The sequence below is a fragment of the Mugil cephalus genome, chromosome 19 (assembly GCF_022458985.1).
Source record: "Mugil cephalus isolate CIBA_MC_2020 chromosome 19, CIBA_Mcephalus_1.1, whole genome shotgun sequence".
Lineage (NCBI taxonomy): Eukaryota > Metazoa > Chordata > Actinopteri > Mugiliformes > Mugilidae > Mugil > Mugil cephalus.
In genome coordinates, this window is record NC_061788.1 from 17,475,101 (window position 1) to 17,486,851 (window position 11,751).

An 11,751-nucleotide genomic window follows, 5' to 3' on the forward strand; every position below is an offset into this window, starting at 1 on the left:
ACATGCTAAAGTCTACAGGTTTTCAACACTTTTCAAGTGGTTTGAATCACTGTGTGGTTATTGTGTGTCTGACCCTAGTAACACCAACATTGGAAAACTTTTAACAAAGAGAAGGAGCCCTCCGGTGCGTAGCCAGCAAACCAATCAGAAGGCCTCAGTGGGTTCTAGACACTAAAAGTTGCCTTTCAGCACTTTCAGGGCTGATGACTGATGAACGCCAACCAGCTTGTGTACACCACTTCCCACGTCTTCTGCCATCTGCCTCTAAGTTCCATTTAAAAGTAGCAATAATCTCCTGGAAACCTCCACTAACCTTCAATCTGAGCAGAAGTGTAATCAGCCAGAATAAGTTAGAACACCTGTGCAAGCGTACACTAATAATGTCTGATGTGTTCTTAACTGCCAAGTCCATTACTGGGGAAATGAACGTGTACAAACATGAAAAGGGAGGCATATTCCTTGCTCTCACATGCACAATCAGCCATGACATTAAAACTATTGACAGGAGAATTAAATAACATTGACCATGTTGTAGCTCTTGCCTCTCTGGGTGGAGTTTGCATCTTCTCCCTGTGTCTGCATCCGTTTTCTCCAGGTACTCCGGTTTTCTCCCATCTCCAAAGACATGCTTGTTAGTCTAACTGGTGATTCTAATTTGACCCTAGCTGTGAGTGTGAGTGCGAATGGTTGCTTTGGTCTTTGTGTTAGACTGGCAACCTGTCCAGGGTGTACTCTGCCACTTGCCTGATAACAGTTAGGATAGGCTCCAGCAACCTCTGCAACCCTAGTGAGGATAAGCGGTAGTAGGAGATGAGATGAGATGAGATGACCATCTTGTGACAAAGCAATGTTCTGCTTGGAAACGTCCTGGCACCTGACATTCATGTGGATGTCACTTAGACATGTACCATCCACCTATACCAGACCAGTCACCCCCACCCCATAGCAGTGACACTCCTTGATCTTTTCTTATCCTTCTCTGGGTGGACCCAGTTCTTCCAATACCATTCTTGGACACTTCCTGCTCATTGTGCCTGTACCCGTACCTTGTAAAATGAACACCTGTTGAATCCTGACAACTCACTTGTTGCGTTCTGCTTCTAGGTTCAGTGATGAGCCACCCATCTGACAGTGAAGCTATATTGTTTGGCCACGGTATCTGTTAACTGAAGACGGCAGGGTAGAGGTTAAATGGAAGGGAACAAAGGCATATCCTCTCTTACATATGATGGTCGCAACTGAGATCATCCTAATGCATAAAATGTGTACAGGCCATGTGCAAACCATTTACCCATCAGAGCAAACATAATACTAAAGGTTCTTACTATAAAATGCAGGAGCTATTTCGTCACCCAACTGCTTTGTGACTGCACGAATATTCCCTAAGGTGACTTAGAGAAATTTGCTGGAAAATTGTTGTTTTCGCTGCTTTTTATCACCCCGACCCTGATCCATGCTAAGTCTCTTAATGGATGAATGGCTAATTAACCAGTGTGGCAATGTGCTGAAAAAAACTGAGAGCCTGGCAGGGGGGCACCGGTGCACCGCCGAGAGATGTATGCTCAATCCCCTCCATGTACATGCCATTCTCTGTACTGAAAAAGCTGTTGCAGTAAACCAAGCGCAGATGATTTCTTTCTTTTCTAGCAACAACAATAACCACCCAACAAGCTTTTTCCATCAAACTCTCTTCAAGGGGTCACATCCCCAGTTCACAGAGCTGCAGCCTGTAACAGCGTTTGCAAGAACTACACCACTGAATTAGACATATTGATGTGGAGAATATCCACCTCCAGTTTCTAGTTTTAGTTACATTTTAGTCTGTTTTAGTAAAAGAAAAAAAAAGTATTAATTTTAATAAATTAATTTAGGTCAATAAGTATTGGAAAGGATTGGTTTTAGACATACCATACCAACAACTCAACAGAACAACAAGGAATTTGTTTCAAATTTACTTTTTTATCCCTAAAATTTACAGCACAGTGACTGGCCTATTTTTTTTTTTTTTTTAGTTTTTTTTTTGGTTTATTAATACAAGAAGAATGTCTGATCCAAAAAAAGGATTCATTACTTGATTTAAATCTGCAAACAATCCAAGAAAAAAAAATCTGGGCTCTCATCAGTTTATAATTTTGTTTTTTACCAAACATTTTTGATTTTTAGAACAACTTATCCAGCAACTGCGGTAATGGATCTTATTTTATTGTGGCCAACACAATACGATTTCGTGGTGTGGTTTGTTTAGCCCCATCTAAGTGGCTGCATGGCGTTCCTTTTAATCTACTCATTGTACGTGCTTTCAAACTAGGATCCTGAGGAGAGGCAGCATAGCGCTGGGTGAGCAGATCCCACTGCTATCACACTATTTCCCGTGCACTGTTTCATCTCCTCCATCATCCCTGCCATCCATCTCCTCAGAGCCCGTGCTTTCCAGGAGGGAATAAGAAGAAGATGACTTAATGCACACGATGGGGCCATTGTTGAATGCGAGTTCCCCCTCTTATCCATGGGGATGCAGGGGGGAAAATGATGCAGACAGGCACAAAATGCGCATTATTTTGCAATTACCCGTGTACTTGCTTCGAAACAAATGACACTTAATGATAGCGAGGTTCTTATGGGGGATATAAAAAAAAGCTCATAAGCAAAATTAGATACTGAGGGCACATTAGCATCGTGTGTTTATAATCGATTTATTGATTTATTTCAGGCAGTGGAGAGCAGAAGAATTTCCTGTGTAATTCTCACCATATTTAAACTGAATTCTACATTACAGCAAATTGACATGGCCAGATTGCATTGCACGTAAGCAACATTTAATATGCCCGTATCTAGTAGCACTGCAGCTTTGTTTATATGGTATAGAAGGAAGACACTGAATACGAACAGGAGAGACTGATTCTGAATACAATGTCTGTATCCAACAGCTGGGTCTGTTCTTACATTATCCACAAAATATCAAAAGCTACACAAGACACATACAAGTAGTCACAAAAGGTAGCAAAGCAGGAGGATATTTTCCCAGAGTATGGTTGCATACAGTACGCAGGTTAAGTGCAAATTTAAACACCCAGATAAATAATGAAAGAGCATCACATGCTGATGGATCCTTTTTTTTTTTTTTTTGAAAGTCAGCTGTAAACAACTGATGAATAAATAAATAGTTCTATATCAGTGTTTTGGAAACACACTTATAAATCTTTGCACAGCATTTAGTGTCGCAGAAACCAGTCTTTCACTCTTTCCCTTTGCTAGAAAAATGAGCTTGCATAACTATTCCACATTCACACCATTACACGGCTGGGGAGCTCCCTTAACCAGTTTCCGATGAGCTTGTTGCGCATAAAATACAGTCTTAGGAGGGACAGTTGTCACACTTAAACCATTAGCATAGCCACCAGTAGTTCCACTGAACTGGCTACACGTGTTTTTTCTACTTACTTTTTAATGCTGATTTGAAACAAAACCAAAGTGCATTTACTCGTCCCTAAACGTAGTGTGTGCATGCATGCGTGAGCACACTGGATTTGTACTGCCTGCGCCTCCTTCTTAAGTGTAGAGAAGATCCATCTAATTAGTGGGCTACATGGCGTTATCAAATGGTTTCATAGTTGCTAGATGTCAGTAGTTTTGGTGGTTGACTTCTGCAGTTCATTGCTGCATGACTTCAGTACTTTTAAAACGCACTACACTACTGTGAGCAGTCTCGGTGGTCAAGGAACTAAACAAAATATCGACACCAAATTGCCTTTGGACTGGGACCCATCAGCTGTATCTGGCAACTCTGGCTCCGTTAAATGAAAGTCAAATCACCCTTCGCTGAATCTGCTTTGTTGGTGTGAAATCCAAGTTTAAAAACTAAAAATTCAACTTTATAAAATAGCAGTAGCTACTGGGATAATTACATGGTAAATGATCTGCACTTTCCTGAGTACCTTAGCACTGCTCAAAGCACAGCGTTTCTCATTCACGCTTTCACACACACGTATGGGGTAAGCTGCCATACAAAATGCTAGTATGCCATTGGGAATGTCTGTAGGTTCAGCGTCTTGCCTAGGGACAATTCAACCAGCCTTTGTTTGGCCAGGAATTTATCGACCAGCTCCGCATTTCGTGGAAAACAGCATGAACTGCATGAACACATATTCTCAGAAGTCATATTCAAATAATATTCAAACTGTTGTGAATTAATTAAATCAGAAATATCATCTCACTAACAATCATACCTATCAGCATGACTATGACAGCAACGAGGTGATTTCAGTGCTGTGCTGGAGAACAAATAAGCAAGTAAGTGACAAATCAATGTTTCCTGCACAGTCTTTCACAAATTATACAAATTACATCTCATCATATATTTGCTGACATGAATCTGAACTGTAGGTAAGTTAAATGACAAAATGAGTTACGCTTTTGTTGCTAAAAGGTTAATAATATTGTACTGACACCATCTAACTGAGAATGTACTTTACTTAGGCCTTTAATTTCCCAGAAGAACATAAACCATCAACGAAGCTCCTCCATTCATTACGCTTCTGTAATTCTTCTCCAGGTGGTTCATCTGCCTCTCTTCCTCTGTCCCTGTGGGTTCTACATCAGCGCCTGATTTGTGATTGAGTGTGTGACCTATCCACTTCCATTTCGTCCACTGGATTTGAATTTCTGTTTTATCTTGTTTGGTCAGTTCTCACAGGTTGCTGTTAGAAATGTTGTTGGGATAGTATATTCTCAGGAGGTGTCTGAGGCATCGGTTAATGAAGGTCTGAAGCTTATTGTATGGTGGGGGTGGTGGTTTCCAGGTTTCTGAGCCATAGAGCAGAGTGGTCTTTACGTTTGAGTTGAAGACTTGTAGCTTAGGTGGTTTGTAGTAATTACAAATAACACTGACCATCTTGTGACGATGATGTTCTGCTGCCCTGGACCTGGCATTCATGTGGATCTTAATTAGACATGTACCCCCCCACCTAGACCAGACCAGACTCCCCCACTCCATAGCAATGACACTACTTGATGGCAGCAGCTATCCCCAACAGGATGCAGTCTGACACAGACACACAAACACACACATGGTTTGGGAACAACTAAAAAACCATGAAGAACAGCGCAAGGTGTTGGCCTGGTCTCCAAATTCACTTGATCCCAAACTGATCAAGTATCTGTGGAATGACCCACATGGGCCCCTCCCCTCGACCCATAGGACCCAAAAGGCACAATAGAGACCTACATGATATTAGGCAGGTGGTCATAATGTTATGCCTGATCTGTGTATACTCCTTCATGACATGAATGAAAGAGGCGTAAAGCAAGTCAGACCATGTTAAAGGGTTTCTGCAGGACAAGTTTAGAAACTCAAACAGCATTTAAGGATCAACTTGGCATTAATGGACTTGTCTTCTGTGTTTCTTTTTTTATGGTGTGGCCATAATTAAGAATTCTACAGGCAGGAATTTAACAAAGTCTGCAGGCTCCATTAACTCCAACTACACCACACGCTCCATTTGTACCTTCCTGCATTCATAATTTACTCATTTTTCCTCCAGACTGTTCTTGTGTTGCTTTGGGCGCTCGCATTCACTCACAGGTGTACGCCTGTGTGCAGCCTTGCACATTAGCCGCGCACAGATGAACTTGCCCTGGCCCTGTTCCTTGCAGTTTCTAATCTCCTCCTTGTTTTGTACTTTTTACCGTCTCTTCTTCGCCTCTCTGTTTTGGACGCCTACGTCTCCGTGGAGCACTTTGTGACAAATGGTTTAAATTTTCATACTCTCCTCTGGTGCTAGCTCCTTCTAAACTTTATGATGGCTCTCTTAACATTACAGTGTAACCTCAGGGGACCTTATTACTTACCCCGCACTTCATATACCGAATGGATTAATTATAACATAAAATCTTGTGAAATCATTCGAGAGCTACGTGTGCTACAAGAAAAGAGGGGGGAAATGAGAGAGAGGGAGTGAGGGAATTCCAGGTTCTGTGTAAGGTTGGAAGGGTCCTTATATGAGTTTATTGAGATCATTAAAGGCTGGTCTGTCGGTGCGTAAAAATGTAGTGAAAAATCCAAACACGTACTGGCACTACTGAGAACTCAAGATCAAGGCTTGGGGGTCATTATACAAAACACAACTGTAGCTGAAACCAGGCATGAACAACAATACATTTTTGGCATGGACAGTGTATGTAGCGCAGAGAACCGTTTGGGTTTATATAATTTAGCTAGTGGGGTTTTCCACCTGTAGTGTTTGCATTTCATTTTGTGCTGCACGGAACAGAAAGAAAACACAAACTTTTTTCTTTTTTTTTACCAGTGCATCTGAGGCAAAAAAAAAAATTGCTTTATGGCCTGAGTTTCGATCTGCACCCCGCATTGTTGCAGCCACTCTACTACAAAGAGCAAACGAAGTTTAATTCACAGGGTCCATCGGTAAACAACCCAACCTGGATGCCATCTGGCTCCCTGCTTACCAACAGCTACACATTTCTATCAGTCAATTCCCGGGATGGGAAATGAATCACTGGTTACATCAGTTGTTGAGATGCCAGTGAGTGCTAAGTCTCCAGATATCCTGCAGTGGAAAATCAGCAACAACAAGCAACAGCGGGAAGCCATGTACATCGGACAACAGTGACAAACAATAAGATTTGTTCTGGGGGAGTAAACCGTGTAGAGGCGACAGCACAGACTGTGTGTCTACAAAACCGCAATTACTCACATGATGACAAATGAACAAGGGACAAGTTATTAGATTATGAGAAACAGTGGACGAGCGGCATTGAGGAACAACAAAATGCTGATGTCACCTTTATTTTTAAATTTTTTATTTTTATCAAAATGTAAATACTTCAGCCGTCGTCAAAAGGCAAATTGTTAGCTACATTTTTTAGCTCAATGCTAGTGGATACCAAAAGAAACTCCATTTAGAGGTATGCTGCCTCTTGAAGGGCTACAGTATAAATAGGAAGGGTAAATTACTTATGCATCGATGTTCACTGATGCGGTGAAGTCCCTCCTAAATACTCATCCACGGGCTGTTACTGTGCCATACCTTATAGACATATATCATCCTATGTTATAGAATGTAATTATGCTGAACTGCACCTTCATTTATCAGGGTTTTTATGCAACAACAGACAAAATATTTGATTAATAAACCATAGCACAAAAGATTTAAAAAGGTAGACGCTGTGATACTCAGTGTACATATATTAGGAGGGCATATACTGTATCATATGGAATGTAGTAGTCTTGGCCTGTGTGCTAGCTTTGCAGCCATCTACTGTACATGCAGATACTGTGTGCATTCATTTATTTAAATTGCTGCTTTAAATCCAAAAGATAAGTACAAAAAGTATTTTTAATGAAATAAAGCTCAGAGCAATGGTGCTTTTTGTTCATCAGTGCAACATAATGTATATTTGCTTCACTATGAATCAGATATACCAGATAATTATGGTACTGCATTATCCACATTAGTCATTTAATGCTTTTCTGTCAAGCCCAAGTCTTTCACATGAGTAATGAAAGTCCTCCTTAAACTTTTATCTCTTTTACTATGCACACCTCATAATTGAGCAGCCTCTGAGCTGATACTCACAGTGCCATCTGGAAACGCGGCGTTAGTCTGACGTGGTTGTCTTTCGACGCGCCGGTATTTTACCAGGGTTTTCACTCCTGATCAGCCAACGACGCCAGCTAAAAATGGAGTCTGTTTGCTGTTTGTTTGTTGATCAGATTAAAAGGAAGAGTGCGCGACGAATAAATTGAACGAATTGCATGTTAATTCACACATTTCAGTTTATTTCAAGGTTGCGGAAGATCAAGCCGGGAATAGACTCATTTTTAAATCTAAATTATTCACCTCCGCAAAGATCAATGACTAACGTTGTTTCTTAATTAAACCACGCCGTATAATTGGTTAACCCGTGCTCTGGTTGTGACAAGTTAAGTACTGTAACACCACATTTAGAGACGTGCTGTGCGTCTGGAACACCATACAGAATGGAGAACTCTTGGCCCTTTGTTGCTATATTAAAATACTCAATGAAGTGAGGCTACCTCTTAACTAGCAGCCCCTCAAACAATGGCAAACTGGAAGACGGGCTCATGCTGCAGTCTTTTAGAGCTCAGAAGTGTTTCCATTTGTGATTAATGAATTGAGCCAGCTAAAACATAATTGACACTTCGCCAACAGTTGGCATCTAACCAGAAATGCAAATAAGGTATAATTTACATGTACACACGGACGTATGGCTAGGGCTAAGTGGTGCTTTGTGATCCGGTAATTACACGGTTGGGGAGGAATGTACAGTTGTGTTATGTTTATTCATATTTTCGATAAATTATTCAATAACCTGTAAGCAGCATTGTTTTAAATAACTGATATTAGATTCTGTAGATACCGTGCTGAGGCGCTATGCTGCTTGACCTTTGTATAGCAGTCCACGCACTGTAATAAGCTTTCATTGTCAAAAATGGAAGGCTTGCTCAAAAGATTCATTCCACAAAGCTTTGTCACTACTGTGTATTTTAGTCACACTAAAAGCAGGTGGTTGTTTGGATCCTTTGGTGCAGGTGCTAAATTACAACACAAAGGCCATTACAGGATATCATGTGCGATCAAAGCACATGGACATGGGACATTAATCTCTACAAAATGGGATATATCACAGACCCAGGCGGATGTGAACGCAGGCGCACTTGTGCCTGCACTTCTGCATCACTAAAAATTACAGTAGACTATTTTTAGCGCAAAAGTACACTATACAGATTGTTAGGAAAACATGAAATATTTTTCACAGTAGCACTTTTCCTGAGTCTGCATAAAAAATGACAAACGACTTGCGGTGGCTGTGTTTAAATTCACCCGCCCATACCCCAGAAGCCATTGTATCCGAACATGTATTCCATTTCAAATGGCTTCTAGTATTGACCTTCGTGCGTGTGCATTGTAAGTGAAGATTAGCTAATGACGATTGTTAAATATCCCCCAGTTTTTCTTGGCAGGATAATTAATGAAGTAATTAAGGACACAGTGCGAGTGCAGAATCATCAGGGGTAAAACAAAATCCTGATATTTTACACTCATCCCTTTCTCTGTCCTCTCCTTTATTGTCTCTTCCTCTGTTTTACATCCATATTATTTCCCTTGTGCTGGCTACGGGTTTGCGCTCGCTTATTATGGTGTTACTGTCCCACAAATCAGTTCGTTTTATGAAACTCAAACCAGCACAGACCAGCTATTAAACATGCACATGAAACATGTGATAATGTAATATTGCTACTTTCTCCTCCTGTTTAAAACATTTGTCAAGAATGTCCAGCATAAGCCTGAAAAAAGAATTCACTCCTGAACTGCATGAAGCAGACAGTTGCCTTGTTAGTCTCTGTATTGTATGATTTTAGTTGAATTCGATAAATGTGCCGTTATAAAATAGAAAACCTTTCAAGAATCCCTTTTTTTTTTTTTTTTTTTACAGATGAAGAGGCCTCGGGTAAAATCCACTGTGAAGTTTCTTAGCTCTTTCACCTGATATCTTAAGAACAGACAAACGTGGGTTTTGCCCTGAAGGACTTGAGACAACAACCTTGAGAAATGTTTTCAACGACGGTATGTAACCATTGCAAGTTAAGCTGAGAGGTGCGTCTTGAAGGCCACAGCTCTGTTCTTGGCGCAGAAATACTTTGGGCAGCGAGTTTACTGCAGTGTGATGTCTCACAAAATTTCTCAAAAAAGCTGTTCAAGAAAATATAGTAATGCAACATTGCTGTCAGTACTGTTTGGCCAATGTTAGACGTTTGGTGCAGGAAGAAAAACTATTGGCAATTATTGCAGAAGTAGAGCATATACCGATCAGCCACAACATTATGTCCACTGACAGGTTAGGTCAATAACACTGACCATCTTGTGACAATTCAGTGTTGTTTTGCTGGGAAACTTTTGGACCTGGCATTCATGTGGATGTTACTTAGACATGTACTGCCCACATAGACCAGACCTGGTAGCAGCCATCCCCAGCACAACACACACACACACACACACACACACACACACACACACACACACACACACACACACAAACGATTTAGGAACAACTCAAAAGATGGGAAGAACAACTTTTGTAAGGTGTTGATCAGTTTGGGACCTAGTGAATTTGGAGGGCAGGTCAAGTATCTGTGGGATGATCCACAGAGGCTCCTCCCCTCAACCCACCCGACCCAAAGGCCCCCACTAACAACATCCTGGGAGACCTACACAATATTAGGTCATAATGTTATGTTAAAACCATAGAAAAAGTTCTTTTTGTTCTACAGGGTTTTTGCATTAGTTTCAAGTATTAATTGTTGGCTGCTCATCAGTCTGCACGAATATTTTCATCTGTCACCAGGTTTCTCTTCACCGGGACTGGAGCTCAGAGACTTCTAATCTGCATGATTTATTCGCCTGAGCCTCCAATTTCATTGCACTGTCGTGTTTTGTTTTTATCAATACATCAACTTTGCAAACACCAACACAGAAATGCACTTACTGATGGTAACAGCCTGATATTATGCAGGCGTAATAATCATCCTGGTCACGATATTAGTTTTGCCTTTTGGCCTAGATACATACTCCTGTATGTATCTATTCTGTTACTTTAAAATATGTATATATATATATGTCTGTGTGTGTGTCTCAAAGGTAGATAAATATACAGCAAAGCACACACACATAACAGTATTCCATTGAAAATTAACCTATTTCTACCTAAATTACTCTGTTTCTTGCAATCTGCTATCAGTCTGTCTACTGTCACCTTAAAAATTGAAGTTGAACAATAAGTTCCAAAAAAAAAAAAAAAAAAAGGTCTTTGTGTGTAAAGTAGATAGCTCCACAGGATGTGGTGCCTTTGAAGCAGCTGCACTGCACCTATGTTTTTTTTTCGCTCAGCTGCATTCACTGATGTCCTCTATAATTATGAATTAAGACTGCTGACTTTATGTAAAGTGATGAGAAATGAGTTTGCGGAGAAGACCTTGCCTGCAGCGGCTCTGTGGATTTATGTCCCCTCTCATAAGCGAGACACCCCTCCACAAAGAGTTAGACGAGGTAGAAGAGGGAACAGAGGGACGAGAAAAGAAAGACGTGGCGAAGGGAAGAGAGAAAAGCTCGAATGCGCTAATAAGGAGTTGTCACAGCAGATAGGCAGGAATTGTATCAGCTATGCAAGGGCTGTGGGGGAGCTGCCAGCAAGCCTGAATAAACCTACGTGGTCCACTGGGGCTTCTCGATGTCTGATCCCCACAAACCTCATTTCCTCTTGTAGCACAACAGGAATGTTACCTCTTCTGTGACCCTGTCATAAATCTCTTGTTTACAGTGGCTGGACCCAACACGTTCTGCATATGCATCCAGGTGTTGCATGTTGAAGTGAATATACACTGATCTACTACATTGTCTGCCATTATGTGGGATGGATTTCACATCAAGTAAATATTATAGTTGATGTGTGGGGAATATAGACTGTGTATGAAGATGGACAATGGGACAGCTCCTCTTAAGTGAAGTCAAAGCAAGTAGAGCTCCCCCTGGTGACTGGCTGCAGTATAGATCATAAGCTCCACCCCCTAGATATTAGTGGATGGGACTGGGGCCAAACTAAAACACTAAAGTACATGTCCAGTTAATGTTTATTTAGGAAGTTTATACAGCGCTGGTACATGTTAAAGTTTCTGATAACTTTTGTTTTAGACACTATAGAAACAGGATGTAATAA